The 18,778-nt window shown below is 41.5% G+C and overlaps 1 long non-coding RNA gene across 1 annotated transcript; it reads right to left on the bottom strand.

Moving 5' to 3' along the window:
* Nucleotides 1-5,649: 5,649 nt before the first annotated feature.
* Nucleotides 5,650-7,451, bottom strand: LOC125022050. The gene is made up of 3 exons (XR_007114407.1): nucleotides 7,353-7,451; nucleotides 5,807-5,896; nucleotides 5,650-5,694 (listed from the first exon to the last, which is right to left on the bottom strand). It is a non-coding gene; the product is annotated as an uncharacterized LOC125022050 (long non-coding RNA).
* Nucleotides 7,452-18,778: the final 11,327 nt, after the last annotated feature.

Raw genomic sequence — 18,778 nt, 5'->3', positions numbered from 1 at the left:
GGCAAACTTTTGTTTTGTTTTTATGGGTGTTTTATTCAGTTGGATAATTCTGCCCAATTTACAATGTAAAATTGTATGCTGACATTGTGACATTGCTTTGTTTTTTTATATTATATAAACTGTTGTGTTGTGAACTGCACAGGTGTTTTCACAGGTTTTGCGTATTTCTGTTTGACACAGCCACTTGAGATATGTCAGCAATGTTGTTGCTGTTGTTACAATTGTAATACACTGCTCAATGACTTGTATATGAAATGGTAAAAATGTTTCGAATGTATTTGATCATAGGTCAATAACACTTGGAAGTTATTATTGTTATGGAGCTACTTGTTCTGCACTTTGCTGTAGTAAGACAGCAATTCTCTGCTGCTACTGTTAAATTGTTAAATGGAACAATTTCCAATTATTTCAATAAAGTATGAAGTAAACTTTAAACTTGTTTTGTATTCTGTGAAATGCAATTTTAAATGTTATTAACCTTAACTTGAAATGTTAACTTAACAACCCTAACTTACTTTTTTGAGTGAGTAAAATTCTTACTGTTGGTATAACGCTAACCTTTAAGTTTTACTAATGGAGAAAACTACTTTATCTGAAAAAAAGATTATTAGTTGGCCAAACTGTTTGAAAACATAGACTTGGCGCAAGTCTAACTTTCAAGTTTGTCTCAAAGGAAAATGTAAAAACAAAACAATATGAGTTTTTGGTTGGGCTCCAAACTCAAACATTTTCAGTTTTCTCAACTTTTTCATTTTTACAGTGTCTGTATCTTGATGACTAAAATGTCACTAAAGTGTGCCACAAAACTTAAAATAACGGATTGCTTCAACTGGCGAATGTGAGCAGGTTCCTGCTTGGCCCAACAAGCCTCAGCAACACTCTGCGAAAAGGTCTGTTTAGTGACCTTTCTGACCTTACAACACCACACACCACACGCTGGTGGGACAAAAACTTTCTGAATTTTCCGGAGCATCTCTCTGACATATAGCAAATTCACACTGTTGGCACGTTGCTTTATATTGCACCTCCAACAAAAGATCACCAAACTCTTATATACCCACATACAATGTGTCTTTAATGAGGCCCACGTACACAACTTCGTCATCTTTAGTACAACATTTAGATCCAACATATTCCTGAAAAGGTCTCAGTGTTGAATCAAGCTACCTCAGACCCAGCGCTATGTGCATACCTGAACAGAACTAGATTGTGCCTATTTTTTTTACCAAAACCCACAAAACATACACTGAAACACTCACACGCACGGCACAAAATGATTCAGAAACTTCTCTCCCTGCTCAATCACATATGTCCAAAACAAAGTATCAGTAACTGATAGGTTCTTTTGTCGCTGAAATTGCGGATTAATGACAATCACGCAAAATTTAGTGCAAAGGATATCTTCCGCCTGGCAAATTTAAGAACATTAAAGGCAATTTAACAACACATATTGGTGGGAAAAAAACTTTCTGAATACGCGTCTCTCTGATATGTACGTTGACATTTGCTTTAAATTACACCTCCAATAAAAGACACACGAATATTAGTAGCTCACAGATAAAGTTTTGAGTTTTCAGGAAGGAACCATTCATAAGACTTTAAAGGCAAGGAATTCCCAAGGGATGTTACTTCAGAGAGAGATGGAATTCATAACACTTTTCAAAGAGCCTACAAGAATGTCCCCTTCCAAAAGATAATATCCAAACTACACAAAGGTCTTCAAAATCTTGGCCATACTTTAGATATTAAGGAAAGATGGGAAACAGAGGGGGGGCTCACATTCTCACAGCAGTGGTTAGTGACCAGCTCTCCCTCCTGGAGGGAATTCAGCTGGAAAAAGTAGTCTTGATTCTTTTGTTCTCCAGCTCAAAAGATCCACTAGTATAACCAGACTGCTTGTTGGAGGTCCTATAGCAAATCATTTTCACATGTTTTGGAGCTGTCCTTCTGTGGCCCCATTTTGGAGTCCTGGGGGCTGTTTTTAAAAGGAAAATCTTTGATTTGAATACATAAAGTAAGACAAATACTTTTTGAAAGTATTGTTAGTTGTATCTATAAAGACTCTGACCAAAAAAGAAAGACAAACCAACAAAATATATTTTGGAGAGAATTACATTCAAACCAATGAACTAAACTGATGTTTTTGAATAGAACTGGCCTGAATGGCTCAGCTATGTGTTAACCTGAGACCTGATTTTATATAGAATCACAACGATAAGGTCCCCTTAATAACAAATGTTTTTCTCTTCCCCTTTAATTTCAAGCAGCATCTTTATCTTTATGTGTGACGTGTTTATGTATGACGCTGTTGTTGTACTTAGTGCACAAATCCTCCCTTTGTCATGTTATGTTTTGTTGTCTTGTTCCCAGTTACCACATACGTACAGTATGTGTATTTTACGGAAAGAAAGCTAATAAAAAGTAAATAAAGAAAGTTTAATTTCATTAGAAAGGGATCAATATCTCGGGCTTAACATGCTCAGCGGACACCTGGATGTCTCAGTGAGGCAAACAGTCATTCTCTTGCATGGTATCCACTGCATTCCATAGTTTCCATTACATTTAGCATAACAAAGGATGAAATGAGTTTAATTGCATTAGTCTGGAACATTAGGCAACTTCAGACAGAAAACAAATGCAATGTTTGGACTGCACTGACATGCAGCCATCCTCCACATAATATTCAACTGAAATACATGGAACCTACTCAAAAAAAAACAACAACGGTATTTTTATCCAGGAATCGAATTAAACAGTGGCTTTTGGCGGAGCCCCATTTTACAGTGCACCCCACGACTTTCCAATTCACATGCATAAGCTTTAACAATCCAATTGTGGATCAGTAACAGGATTACTGAGGAAAACACTCTATTTACCACAGCAATGCGATTAATACTGTCATAAACATTTCACATGACAATAGTCACAATAGCAACAACCCAAAAGGTATGCAAGAAATTAAATCACCATTGCAAACATTTGGCTTCCACCCAGGTGCAAACGCCATACACACAACAAACAGTGCTGAAACAAGCTCCAATATCAAGAGGCTAGAGTGGTATCAATATCAAGTGACAATAAAACAAAGGGGAACGGCTATATCTTAGTTCAGAAACAGACTCATCACAACTCATTAAAAATACAGCAATGATAAATAGGACAACACCAGTCCAAACACACAAGCCATTCATTCTATGATTCTTACCTTAATTCAGACACGATCACAGGGCCCATTGAACCTCTCTTTGGCTGTCCATACCCAGGGTACCCAGGATGTCAGGATGTTGAGAGGAGTTTTAACACTGTTTATCCTGGTGGGATGTTTTGCAGTTCAAAGTCCCCAGACGGCCTGTTGGGCTTGATATGCAATTAAAACATTACTGGCTGTTCTTCAAAAAGGTATTTAATAAAAAAATATTTAAAAAACAAAATATGATTCCTAATAATCCATAACAAAGCTTGTGTAACAAAGCGTGCCTTCACAGCCACAGAAGTTTCTTTCCCTCTCTGTGGACTAATCTCCCAGATGTTTTCAGACAAAAAAATCTGTGTGTGTGTATATATATATATATACACACAAATTAAGCATCACTACCATTTATTAGAAATGACAAAGATTATTTTGAGGGAACAATAAAAAGAATTGTTCAAATATAGTCACATTGAATGTATTTTTGATAAATTCTTCTTTTAATAAGTACATTCTTTAACTACACAAAGCAGTGTTTTGCTAGTTACTTTTAATCATAAGTTAAGTTGGTTGCTAAGTTGATAGCAAGAATCAATATGATGTCGCAGTTAACGTTAGCATTCTATGTTAGCTAACGTTAGCAAATCCATTTCACAATAGACGTTTCGAAATGATATCATAAAGAGCTGTTTTTGCACAGGCAGGTATTTGTTGGACCATTGTCAGAGTAACATGCGCAGATATATATATATATATATATTTATATATACACTAATTAAGCATCACTACCATACGTGGCTGGCCAGCTAAGACTTATTAAGAGTTATTGTACTGTTTGGTGTTTGTGATTTCTAATTTCTATTGCTTGGTTATTAGAAATGACAAAGATTATTTTGAGGGAACAAGAATTATTATAGTCGCATTGAATGTATTTTTGATAAATTCTTCTTTTAATAAGCACATTCTTTAACTACACAAAGCAGTTTTGCTAGTTACTTTTAATTATAAGTTAAGTTGGTTGCTAAGTTGATAGCAAGAATCAATATGATGTCGCAGTTAACGTTAGCATTCTATGTAAGCTAACGTTAGCAAATGCATCACTAGCCCGATAAGAACACTTAGCTCAAAGTGACTTTCACGAAACTTACCACTAAAACAAAGTATTTTTGCTGGCCGTATTCTCGTCTGCCCACGTCTGCTTCGGCTCGGCAGACTCAGCTCCACACAGCTCTCTTCATTGCTCAGGCCTTTCGTATCGGACCTTCTGTGCTTGTCTTCGTATCAGGTCTGTGCCGTCCACCTTCGCCAAGTTTGAGTCGGTAAAATAAAATAAAGCAAACGTGGTGAACAACACGATTGTAAGTCAACCTTCGATTCTTTTCATGTTGACAGTGTATAGCAGCGTAATTGAGCAGTTATTTGAAAACCTTGATTCTGATTGGTCAAACTGAATGCACCTCGTCTGCGGTTGTGTCAGCGGAAATTCTCTGCCTACTGCACCTGCAATTGTGATTGTGTGCATCATAAATAGTGAGCTGAAGAATCCTGCTATACATGCAAATGAAGATAATATATAATATTTGGTCATACACAGGTGCAGCGCCCTTGTATAGGCAATTGTAAGGGCCCACACATTATCAACTACGATGATAATTGAATGTATAGGATGATATCTGAAATATGGTTGGAGGAAAAAACTAAGAGTCCTGAGGAAAAACTACCAACTCGTCGGTATGTTTCACGCCAACCCGGTCTCATGGCGGATCATGAAACTGTGACATTTCGTGCTTTCAGGAGGACTGTCAAAATGACACTGTACAAAGAAGGAGTTCAATTTTATTTCATTTCTGAACCATAATTACATCCAAATAGAACTCTGCATAAGTTTTGCATGACTTTCACAGTAAGGATTACAGCAGTGTTCTGTGAAATATACTCAAAGCAATTTACTGTAATTTTACATCTGTGATATTACAATGCATTGTTTTAAAAACACAAATGTGTACTGTAACTTTACAGCTTTAATGACAAAGCAATTACCATAATATTACAGTGGTAATATGAAAAGGTTGTCAAAAGGTTGTAATTCCTCAGTAATTACATTACTGGGGAATTACAATCTTTTGCTCTACATCATGACAACAAGGCCCTGTACTTTTACAGTATGTACTGTGAAAGTAATGTACAACTTGACAGTAATTTACTTTAAATTTGCAATGTATATTGTGGAAGTCATGCTAAAATTTGCCAGTAATTTACTGTGAAGGCAATGCAGATAAAGCTTCCATTTACTGTGGATTTACAATCATTGTACAAATACAATTTACCTGTGCCTTTTCCCATATCAAGCCCTAATAGATTCATAATCCAAACTTCTTTCTCCCACCATACATTTTTAAGCCATTTTTAGCCAGGGTGCCTCAGGTTAGGTTTGCCTGAGGCAAAGTAGGCCGCCACTCAATGCATCTTCACGCAATTGGCCAGTTGGTAAATTAAACCAAACCCTGTTGAAAGTATGACAAACACATCCTTTTCAATAAAAGGTCTGAAAGCATTTTGTTCTGCTTTTAAAGGAAATTTACACTCTACTTGATTCAATACATTCGCAACACTTACGGAATGTTGTGTTTGAAGAACTTGGAATTCGGGAACTTGGAGTACTTGGATCGGGTGCAGAGACCAACTCCATATTAATAGTAACTAGTCCTAGAAGGCACAAAAACAATTTATTAATTAAGATAGAGCAAGATGTAGGGCTATGGGTCGATAGACTACGTGCTTTAACTGTAGTCCTTCTCCAGTACTTCCTGGAGGAAGCTTACACATTGGTTAGTACCTCTGACCAATGAACGATATTTATCATCTCATCTTAATCAACGCTATTGTGTTGTGCTATGTTACAGCATGTGCCACTGCTGTGGACATTAATACTGCAGAACTCCCCAGCACCCCCTGCTTGATCATTCAAGGCAATGTTACTCTGATCTAGTGTCAACATTTGTATAGCCCTTTGTATCTGAAGCAGATCTCAAAGTGCTCATAACACATAATGTTATATCTTTTCATTTCAGGTGACATGATGAAGCCCTCTGGAAGGCTTACATGTAATGATGGGCCCACACCTTTATTGTTACACGGAGTAGCTGCTTTCTTCAGCAGCTATTACGTCTTCAACCTCGAGTGTCCTGCCACTGGATCGTCGACGCTGGAGTTCATTCAAAGGTATTTTATAAAGATCACATCTGACCTTGTAATTCACATTATAGTACAGGCTTCCAACTCAATGACTGTCTTGAGGTCTAAAATGCTGACATAGGAGGTACCTGAGGCTAGCCTGGTGAGACCATCCTGATCTCGCAAACTCATATATTTAATTTCACTCTGCATATTAGTCTGGGTATCTGCACATGTTACTCTGACAATGGTCCAACAAATACCTGCCTGTGCAAAAACAGCTCTTTATGATATCATTTCGAAACGTCTATTGTGAAATGGATTTGCTAACGTTAGCTAACATAGAATGCTAACATTAACTGCGACATCATATTGATCTTGCTATCAACTTAGCAACCAACTTAACTTATAATTAAAAGTAACTAGCAAAACACTGCTTTGTGTAGTTAAAGAATGTACTCATTAAAAGAAGAATTTATCAAAAATACATTCAATGTGACTATATTTGAATAATTCTTTTATTGTTCCCTCAAAATAATCTTTGTCATTTCTAATAACCAAGCAATAGAAATTAGAAATCACAAACACCAAACAGTACAATAACTCTTAATAAGTCTTAGCTGGCCAGCCACGTATGGTAGTGATGCTTAATTGTGTGTGTACATATATATCTATCTATCTATCTATCTATCTATCTATATATATACATATCTATCTATCTATCTATCTATATATATATATATATATATATATATATATATATATATATATATATATATATATATATATATATATATACATAAACACACACACACAGATTTTTTTTCTGAAAAGGGATGCTTCTAAGACAGGAGAAGACATCTGGGAGATTAGTCCACAGAGAGGGAAAGGAACTTCTGTGGCTGTGAAGGCACGCTTTGTTACACAAGCTTTGTTATTGATTATTAGGAATCATATTTTGTTTTTTAAATATTTTTTTATTAAATACCTTTTTGAAGAACAGCCAGTAATGTTTTAATTGCATGTCAAGCCCAACAGGCCATCTGGGGACTTTGAACTGCAAAACATCCCACCAGGATAAACGGTGTTTAAAACTCCTCTCAACATCCTGACATTCTGGGTACCCTGGGTATGGACAGCCAAAGAGAGGTTCAATGGGCCTTGTGATCGTGTCTGAATTAAGGTAAGAATCATAGAATGAATGGCTTGTGTGTTTGGACTGGTGTTGTCCTATTTATCATTACTGTATTTTTAATGAGTTGTGATGAGTCTGTTTCTGAACTAAGATATAGCCGTTCCCCTTTGTTTTATTGTCACTTGATATCGATACCACTTTAGCCACTTGATATTGGAGCTTGTTTCAGCACTGTTTGTTGTTGTGTGTATGGCGTTTGCACCTGGGTGGAAGCCAAATGTTTGCAATGGTGATTTAATTTCTTGCATACTTTTTGGGTTGTTGCTATTGTGACTACTGTCATGTGAAATGTTTATGACAGTATTAATCGCATTGCTGTGGTAATAGAGTGTTTTCCTCAGTAATCCTGTTACTGATCCACAATTGGATTGTTAAAAGCTTATGCATGAGAATTGGAAAGTCGTGGGGTGCACTGTAAAATGGGGCTCCGCCAAAAGCCACTGTTTAATTTGATCCCTGGATAAAAATACTGTTGTTGTTTTTTTTGAGTAGGTTCCATGTATTTCAGTTGAATATTATGTGGAGGATGGCTGCATGTCAGTGCAGTCCAAACATCGCATTTGTTTGCTGTCTGAAGTTGCCTAATTTTCCAGACTAATGCAATTAAACTCATTTCATCCTTTGTTATGCTAAATGTAATGGAAACTATGGAATGCAGTGGATTCCATGCAAGAGAATGACTGTTTGCCTCACTGAGACACCTAGGTGTCCGCTGAGCATGTTAAGCCCGAGACATTGATCCCTTTCCAAAGAAATTAAACTTTTTTTATTTACTTTTTATTAGCTTTCTTTCCGTAAAATACACATACTGTACGTATGCGGTAACTGGGAACAAGACAACAAAACATAACATGACAAAGGGAGGATTTGTGCACTAAGTACAACAACAGCGTTGTACATAAACACATCACACATAAGGATAAAGATGCTGCTTGAAATTAAAGGGGAAGAAAAAAACATTTGTTATTAAGGGGACCTTATCGTTGTGATTCTATATAAAATCAGGTCTCAGGTTAACACATAGCTGAGCCATTCAGGCCAGTTCTCTTCAAAAACATCAGTTTAGTTCAGTTTGGATATTATCTTTTGGAAGGGGACATTCTTGTAGGCTCTTTGAAAAGTCCAGGGTCCAGGGTGTATGCCCCCTCTTTTATCCAATTTCTCCTGCAGTGATCTGTGATTGCTTAATTTAAATTTTCCTGTTCTGCTTTTTCTATTTAAGTCCTAATTTCCCCGCTGTCCCCTGTTCGCATTCTTTTTTGTGTTAATTTCTCCATGTGTAGAATGATCTTCCAGTTTCTCCAATGTATGTTTTTGGGCATGTTTATGTTTTGCACGATATTTCATAGATGATGTTGCATTTTTTGTCCAGTTCTATTTTGTAGTCTCATCCAGTAGTCTTAACACTTAAACAGTGTTACACAATAATAAGATTAAAGCCCTTGAGGATTAACAAGCCAAGAGAACAGCAAATGTCAACAAATGGGCACAACAAAACCATCAATACAGATGTATGTTGTGGAAAGTGCTTCTTTTATGGTTCCACCCCAGTGCATGCAAGCATGTCAACACGTTCCATTGAAAACAAATAATGAGTTTATCAAATGCAGTCTAATCAAAGCTAAAACGTGGCAAATGGATTAATCAGCTGCTTTTGACATATCTTGTCATCAGGGCACAACGAGATAGATACCTTTTAACTTGCTCCACCTCCTCACCAACCGCAGTCCGTGCTCCTGGTTCCTGTCACTCCATTTGATCTATGAGTGTTGGTATCGCAAAAGGCTACATACCATTGTTATGCATCAACTTTAAATTGTATGTTAATATTGCTATTGTCAACATTGACAATGCACTGACAGCTCCTAGAGGACCGGAAGGACACTGGCAGCTTTGCTGAGGAAGGGTCAAAATTTGCAAGCTACATTGATGGCAAAGAACTGAGGTTTGCCGACATGCAGTGACTTCCATCACCTCTTCATCCAATTGTAAAGCCTTCTTGGATCTCTCCCTTGCTGCTGTTCACTGGGAGTTCCTACACGTTCCTTTCCCTCTGCCTCTGACATAGACAATAAATATAAATTAAAAGGAAAGCAATGAGGTCCACTAAAAAGGTCGTTGCTTCTCTTAATTCAATTTCAGTAACAATTCAGTAATACAGCTAATCTGTAACATTATAAATATAACTTCCATTTTAACTGCTTTTTGGATGGTAAATATGGCAACTTCACTGACATTTGCTACAAAGAGCCCCTCAAAAAAGAAAAGAAAGAAAAATAGACAGAACCATTAATCACATAAGAATATAAATTATTAATAAAAACACTAAAAAAAGAACACCCTCCACTTTGGCTAAAGTGATACAATTTTCCATCAACAGAAACAGGCAACATTTCAGGCTAGCAGGTTGGACAGGGGAATTCAAGACAGCAGAGTTGGGTTTCCTCAAACCAAGAGTAGGAAAACTGCACTGCAGTGTATCTTGATATGTCCACACTACAAGGTAAAGAGAATTGTACATTTTTGGATGTTGTCTGCTGAAATACAGCTTTTTAATATGATGAAGAACAAATATACTTACTCTTCCTCCACACTTGTGCAGTGCGCCATTAACGTTACAAAGACCTTTCTGGAAGACGGGAGAAATTATATTCAGTTCCTGAAAGGAGCTCAGAAGGTCCAGTGTGTAAAAAGCGGACACATTAAGAGTCTACTGCCTCTGGCATGTTCCACACAAATATAGTGGATGATGCAAGTCATAACACCCTTGGAACATAATCCAAATAAACAACATCATGAATACTTAACAATTCAATTCAGTTCAATTAAATTTTATTTATATAGTGCCTATAACAATAAAAATTGTCTCAAGATGCTTTTCAAAAAAAAAAAAAAAAAAAACTCCATAGCAAGCCTGAGGGCAACGGTGGCAAGGAAAAACTGTTGCAGTTTGAGAGTATAAGAGGATTCATGGGCAGGTTGGTGAATTGTAATCTGGGGTTGTGCTTGTTTTCTTCTATTAGTGAAGAATAATATGCTGCTCTAATCTTACAGAGATTTTTTTTTTCATAAGTTATTAAACTATCTTTCCAGGCTATGTGAGAACTAGTGGAATGCCAAATTCTTCCCATCTTTCGAACTCCCTGCTTTGAACTACATGACTGTGAATTATACCATGGAGCTACCCTCCTCAATTTATCACCTTTTTCAGAGGAGCAATTCGATTTAAAGATGTACTGAGTGATGCTATCGTACTATCAACAAAAAAATCTTTTTGTGTTGGACTTAGATTGTGGTTGCTGGCATCCACATAAGGCACTGAGGAAATGTCTTTCTAATTTCAGTGTAATCCCATATTGTGAATTCAAATGTAACAAGGAAATTATCAGACAAAGGAGAGTTATGAGAATATATTGTCAGACCTTCAGTTTCTATGCCGTAAGTTAGAACAAGATCTGAGGTGTGATTGAAACAGTGACTTGATCCATTTACATTCTGAGAAAAGCCAATTGAATCTAATAATGACATATATGAAGAGCTAAGACTGTCACTGCTAGCATCAGTATGGATGTTAAAGTCATCTACTATGATGACTTTATCTGTTCTAAGCACTAAATCACGTAGAAACTCATAGTAGCTATGACTGGGTGGCGTGGACTCATTTAAACTGACATATTCATCATCCTGCAGCCACGTTTCAGTCAAACTAAATAGATCAATCTGATGAGTAGTTCAAAGCAGGCAGTTCGAAATATGGTAGGAATTTGGCATTCCACTAAATCTGAAGAAGCTCACATAGCCTGGGAAGATAGTTTATTAACTTTATATATATATATACAGTATATATTAAAAAAAAAAGAAAAAAAAACTCTCTGTAAGACTAGAACAGCATTGTAAGGGTCTCTTGTCTGGAGTGCTGAATATCTGAGCTAAGCTACACCTGCTGTCGTGGTTTCATTAACCAGTCCAGTCTTAATGGCCTGGAGTGCTGTGTATCAGACCCATGGAGCTCCATAAACTACATCTGCCCCAGTCTTCACGGCTTGCAGCTGTCCACTCCTACCTGGATGAAAAATTCACCAACCTGCCCATGAATCCTCTTATACTCTTAAACTGCCACAGTTTTTCCTTGCCACCGTAGCCCTCAGGCTTGCCATGGAGTTTTTTAAATTTTTTTTGGAAGCATCTTGAGACAATTTGCATTGTTATAGGCACTATATAAATAAAATTGAATTGAACTGAATTGAACTGTTAAGTATTCATGATGTTGTTTATTTGGATTATGTTCCAAGGGTGTTATGACTTGCATCATCCACTATATTTGTGTGGAACATGTCAGAGGTAGTGGACTCTTAATGTGTCCGCTTTGTACACACTGGACCTTCTGAGCTCCTTTCAGTTTGCTGTCTTGAATTCCCCTGTCCAACCTGCTAGTCTGAAATGTTGCCTGTTTCTGTTGATGGAAATTTGTATTGCTTTAGCCAAAGTGGAGGTGCTCTTTTTTCAGTGTTTTTGCTAATTAATTAATTTATATTCTTATGTGATTAATGGATTTGTCTATTTTTCTTTCTTCCTCAGCCTCGGCTTTTTTGTCTTTGTAGCAAAAGACAGTGAAGTTGCCATATATATCATTCAAAAAGCAGTGAAAATGGAAGTTATATTCATAATGTTACAAATTAGCTGTATCACGGAATTGTTACTGAAATTAAATTAAGAGAACCTATGACCTCTTAAGGGGACCCAATTGCTTTCCTTTTAATTTACATTTGTGGCCTATGTCACAGGCACAGGGAAAGGAAAGTTCAGGAACTCCCAGTGGACAGCAGCAAGGGAGAGATCCAAGAAGGCTTTGCAATTGGATGAAGAGGTGATGGAAGTCACTGCATGCAAACCTCAGTTCTTTGCCATCAATCTAGCTTGCAAATTTTGGCCCTACCTCAGCAAAGCTGCCCGTGTCCTTCCGGCTGGGAAACCGGGCTGTCAAAAATTAAACCGTTCCTCAGTGTGATGTATGCAAGAGCTCATGTAACTAAGTGTGAGGTATTGTTAACATTTTTGTTTCACATGTGCATTGTCAATGTTTACAAGAGCAATATTAACATACAATTTAAAGTTGATGCATAACAATGGTATGTAGCCTTTTGCGATATCAACACTCATAGATCAAATGAAGTGGTAGGAACCAGTAAGGAGCCTGGACAAAGGCTAGTGAGGAGGTGTAGCAAGTTATTAGCTACCTATCTTGTTGTGCCCTGATGACAAAATATGTCAAAAGCAGCTGATTAATCCATTTGCCATATTTTTGCTCCCTTTGATTAGACTACATTTGATATACTCATCATTTGTTTTCAACGGCACGTGTGGACATGCTTGCATGCACTGGGGTGGAACCATAATAAAAGCACTTTCCACTACATACATCTGTATTGATGGTTTTGTTGTGCCCATTTGGTGACATTGTCAGGCCGGGACTCGAAGCAGCACTCAGGACTCAGTATGCAGAGATGACTAGGGACTTTAATTGGAAGGTACAGAGATCCCTTACAGAGGGACAACAAATGGCCACAAAAATTCCTGGACGTAATTCAAATCAGGGAAAACAAAAAACTCTCCAAAGGGAGGAAAATTCAAAATGAAGAAACAATTCACAAAATAAACACAAAACACTCCGAATGGAGGAAACCTCAGAACTGAGGAAAAAAAGCTAAGAAAAGACTAAACAAATCAAAGTAATCTCTCCGAGAGGATTCACAGGCTTACGTGAAAAATGCTTGGGAAGAAAACATGAAGCGAAGCACGAGAAGGTTGACGAAGACGACACTCTGGCACGAGACAAGGGGAACACAGACTACTTAAACACATGGAGGGAAATAGGGGACAGGTGGACACAATCAGGAATCAGGGAAGACAATCAGACTGGTGACACATGAGGAAGGGCAAGTGACCTGAAACAAGAGGAGAGTTACTTTTCAAAATAAAACAGGAAATGACATGACAAAACAACCCCAAGACAAGACACCCTCACCACGGTGTGACAGAACCCCCCCTCTTAGGACCGGCTACCAGACGGTCCAGGCTGTTCAGGATGGTCGCGGTTGAAGTCAGTAATAAGGGTACGGTCCGCAATGAACCGTGATGGGATCCACTGTCTCTCTTCTGGACCGTACCCCTCCCAATCCACCAGGTACTGTCTGCCCCGGCCCCTGTTGCGTACAGCTAGCAGCCGTTTAACCTTGTAGACCGGACCCCCGTCTATCATCTCAGGAGGAGGAGGAGGGGGCGGGAGGGAGGGAACCAAGGGACTCTCCTTGGCCGGCTTGACCTGACTGACATGGAAGGTGGGGTGAACACGGAGGGAGCGAGGCAGGCGGAGTCGGACAGCCGCAGGACCGATGACCTTGGTAATGGGGAAGGGACCCACAAAACGCGGTGCCAGTTTCTTGGAGGGGACCCTGAGGTGAAGATTCTTGGTAGAAAGCCAAACCCTTTGGCCCGGCTGGTAAGCAGGTGCGGGTCGCCTCTTGCGGTCCGCCGCTTTCTTGGTCCGGTCCCCTTGGCGGATAAGCACTTGCCGTGCAGCGGCCCAGATGCGTCGGCAGCGGCGGATCATGGCGTGGGCGGATGGGACCGAGACTTCAGGCTCCTGGGCAGCGAACACAGGAGGTTCATAACCATAAACACACTTGAAGGGCGAAAACCCTGTGGCAGACGTAGGCAGGGAGTTGTGGGCGTACGCGACCCAGACCAGGTGTTTGCTCCATGTCGAGGAATTCTGGGACACTAGACAACGGAGGCCGGTTTCCAGCTGCTGGTTAAGGCGTTCGGTCTGGCCATTAGCCTCCGGGTGGTAGCCCGAGGTCAGACTGGCCTTAGCTCCGATGAGCCGGCAAAATTCCCTCCAGAACCGTGACACGAACTGGGGCCCCCGGTCTGAGACGATGTCCTTGGGAAACCCGTGAATCTTGAAAACATGGTCAATCATAATTTCAGCTGTTTCCTTGGCTGAAGGCAGTTTGGGCAGGGCAATAAATCTGACCATTTTAGAGAATCTATCCACCACAGTGAGGACTGTGGTGTTACCTTGAGAGACCGGGAGCCCCGTGACGAAATCCATCGATATATTGGCCCATGGTCTGGAGGGGATAGGCAGTGGTTGCAGAAGTCCCATACGTGACCCGGAGGACACCTTGTTCCTCGCACAGACCGAACAAGCCTCGACGTACTCCCGGACCTCCGATTCCATGGATGGCCACCAGAACCTTCCGAGAGATGGCGAACACCGTCCGCCGAACTCCCGGATGACAGGAAAGCAGCGAGGAATGGGCCCAATGAATCACCTGTGGGCGCAAATCGACAGGGACAAACAATCGATTCTCGGGGCACCCACTAGGTGGCGGAGCCTCACCATTAGCTTGCTTAACCTCATTTTCTATCTGCCAAGTCACCGCTCCAACCACACAGGTCAGTGGAAGGATAGGCTCTGGTTCTTTGGCTACAGGCTCAGGGTCGTATAGACGTGACAGGGCGTCAGGCTTGACGTTTCGGGACCCCGGCCTGTAAGAAAGAGAAAAAGAAAAGCGGTTAAAGAACAGCGCCCACCTGGCCTGGCGAGAATTGAGTCTCTTAGCCCTGCGTATATATTCCAGGTTCTTGTGGTCAGTCCAAACGATGAATGGGTGCTCAGCTCCCTCCAACCAGTGTCTCCACTCCTCCAATGCCACCTAACCGCCAACAGCTCCCGATTGCCGACATCGTAATTCCGCTCCGCTCTGGACAGTCGTCGCGACAGGAAAGCGCAGGGATGCATCTTCCCATCCTGCTCAGACCGCTGTGAAAGGACAGCCCCTATGCCCTCGTTGGAAGCATCCACCTCTACCACGAATTGCCGCCGAGTGTCCGGCATGATGAGGATGGGCGCCGAGGTGAAGCGGGACTTCAGCTTCTGGAAGGCAGCTCCTGCCTCTGGTGACCAGGAGAAATGAACCTTCGAAGAGGTGAGTGCGTGCAGAGGAGCCGCTATTGCGCTGAAGCCTCTGATGAACCGCCTGTAAAAGTTAGCAAAACCAAGGAATTGCTGAACTTTTTTGCGGCTATCAGGGGTGGGCCAATTGACCACAGCGCTAACTTTAGCCGGATCCATCTGCACCCTTCCAGGGGCTACGATGAAGCCCAGGAAGGAGACGGTATCGGCGTGAAACTCGCTCTTTTCAGCTTTGACGTAAAGTTTATGGTTTAATAGTCTCTGTAATACAGCTGCTACATGTTTTTTATGGGTGTCCAGGTCAGGTGAGTAGATGAGAATGTCGTCAAGGTAAACATACACAAAATGGTCAAGGAAGTCCCTTAGCACGTCATTAATCATGGCCTGAAACACAGCAGGAGCATTAGTGAGCCCGAATGGCATAACCAGATATTCATAATGACCGCTAGGGGTGTTGAACCCCGTCTTCCATTCGTCCCCCTCCCTGATCCTGACCAGATGGTATGCATTTCGAAGGTCTAGTTTTGTAAATATTTTGGCCTGTTGTAGTTGATCAAACACCGATGACATGAGGGGCAAGGGGTAGCGGTTCTTGATAGTAATGTCATTAAGGGGGCTGTAGTCAATACATGGTCTTAAGGTCCCATCTTTCTTTTTTACAAAGAAAAAACCGGCTCCAGCAGGTGACGAGGATGGACGTATGAGTCCCGCCTTCAGAGATGACTCTATGTAGTCTTTCATGGCCTGCCGCTCGGGCCCTGACACAGAGTACAGCCGCCCCTTGGGAATGGTGGACCCGGGGATGAGGTCGATGGCGCAGTCATATGGTCGATGAGGTGGAAGTGACGTGGCCTTGATTTTATTAAAAACCTCCTTGAGGTGGTGGTAACAGGTGGGTATCGAAGTCAGATCGGGGTACTTGGAGTCTGTAACAGGGTGAGCGGAAACAGAATTTATGACAGTGGTAACTTTCTCCTGAATCTTGTCCTGCAGACACTCTTTCTCACAAAGCTCCCCCCATCCCAAGATCTTGCCCGTAGGCCAGTCTATATGGGGGTTGTGGCGCGTGAGCCATGGATGTCCCAATACCAGGGTGCGTGTCGGTGATTTAAACAAATAAAAGTTCATTAATTCGCTGTGATTATTTATGGTAATGGCTATGGGTTCTGTGACGTGGGCTATAGTGAACAGAGCGTTGCCATTTAAGGCCCTTGCCAGGATGGGTCGTGAGATAGACTCAGTTTTCACTCCCAGTTTCTTGGCTAATCCCCAGTCCATTAAACTCTCATCAGCCCCAGAGTCAATTAAAACGTTCATCTCCATGACGGTGGTGTTGTGTTTTACCTTTATGGCGGTCAAACTGCGTGAAGGAGAACCTGAGGTTGAATACTTGCTTACTCCCCGAGCTGCCTTGACTGGGCAGACGACCACACGATGTCCAGATTCTCCGCAGTAGAAGCAGCGCCCCTCCTTGAGACGACGTTGTCGTTCCGCCTGGGTGAGCTGGGTCTGGCCCAACTGCATGGGTTCAGCCTCTCCTACCGTGGATAAGGAAGGAGGAGGTTCGGGAGTCGGTCCCCGGGCTTCATGCCCATCCCGAACCAGCGGTTGTCGGTACCTCTCCAACGATGGTTGGCCCTTCTGATGCCGATGGAGTTCTTGGATCCGGTTATCTGTCCGGATGACTAGGGCGATGAGGGAATCCAGGTCCGCAGGCAGGTCCAAGGGAACCAGTAGCTTCCGTATGGGAAAAGACAGTCCATCCAGAAAAGCATCATAGAGGGCTTCGGGGTTCCATCCGCTCTCCGTAGCCAGGGTGCGGAAGCGGATGGAGTAGTCGCTTACCGAGTCGTTTCCCTGCTTCAACCCGCTCAATTCCCTAGCTTTCTCTCTGTCCGTTGACACCGGATCAAAAGTCTTCTGAAGAGCGGTCTGAAACTGTCGAAGCGAGTGGCACAGTGAAGAGTCTCGGTCCCATTCCGCTGTGGCCCATACTCTCGCTCTTCCGGTCAGGTGAGACATCATGAAGGCGATCTTAGACCGATCTGTGGCAAATGCAAGGGGGGAATGTTCAAAATGAATGGCACAGTCTATGAGGAAAGTCTTACAAGATCCTGGTTCTCCGGAATAGCGCTCCGGGGGTGCCAGCCTGATCCCTGTTCCGACAGTGGGTACCGTCTGAACAGGAGCAACTGCTGTGACTGGAGGCTCCGGCACAATTGGCGGGTTGTGAGTCTGTTGTAGGTGTCCAAGCATATCCTGCAATTGAGATGAAAGTTGACCCAACTGCGTGAACACCGCCACCTGAAACTCCTCCTGGCGGGAGAGTCGGGTCTCGTGAGCGTGGAGCGCGGCCGTTATCTGGCCAGTCTCTGCTGAGTCCATACTGGCCAGAGTGTACTGTCAGGCCGGGACTCGAAGCAGCACTCAGGACTCAGTATGCAGAGATGACTAGGGACTTTAATTGGAAGGTACAGAGATCCCTTACAGAGGGACAACAAATGGCCACAAAAATTCCTGGACGTAATTCAAATCAGGGAAAACAAAAAACTCTCCAAAGGGAGGAAAATTCAAAATGAAGAAACAATTCACAAAATAAACACAAAACACTCCGAATGGAGGAAACCTCAGAACTGAGGAAAAAAAGCTAAGAAAAGACTAAACAAATCAAAGTAATCTCTCCGAGAGGATTCACAGGCTTACGTGAAAAATGCTTGGGAAGAAAACATGAAGCGAAGCACGAGAAGGTTGACGAAGACGACACTCTGGCACGAGACAAGGGGAACACAGACTACTTAAACACATGGAGGGAAATAGGGGACAGGTGGACACAATCAGGAATCAGGGAAGACAATCAGACTGGTGACACATGAGGAAGGGCAAGTGACCTGAAACAAGAGGAGAGTTACTTTTCAAAATAAAACAGGAAATGACATGACAAAACAACCCCAAGACAAGACACCCTCACCACGGTGTGACAGACATTTGCTGTTCTCTTGCCTTGTTAATTCTCGAGGGCTTAAATCTTATTATTGTATAACACTGTTTAAGTCTTAAGACTCCTGGACGAGCACTCACAACAGCGTGTAAACTCTCAGAAAATTTCACCTGCACAACCTATACAGACTCACGTTACGCATTTGGTGTAGCGCAGGATTTTGGTTGCCTCTGGAAACACCGAAACTTTCTAAAATCAGATGGTTCACCTATTCAGAACCACAAACTTGTTTTGGACCTT

The sequence above is a fragment of the Mugil cephalus genome, chromosome 16 (assembly GCF_022458985.1).
Source record: "Mugil cephalus isolate CIBA_MC_2020 chromosome 16, CIBA_Mcephalus_1.1, whole genome shotgun sequence".
Classification (NCBI taxonomy): domain Eukaryota; kingdom Metazoa; phylum Chordata; class Actinopteri; order Mugiliformes; family Mugilidae; genus Mugil; species Mugil cephalus.
The sequence above is the reverse complement of the archived record's forward strand: the minus strand, read 5'-3'. Positions and strand labels throughout refer to the sequence as shown.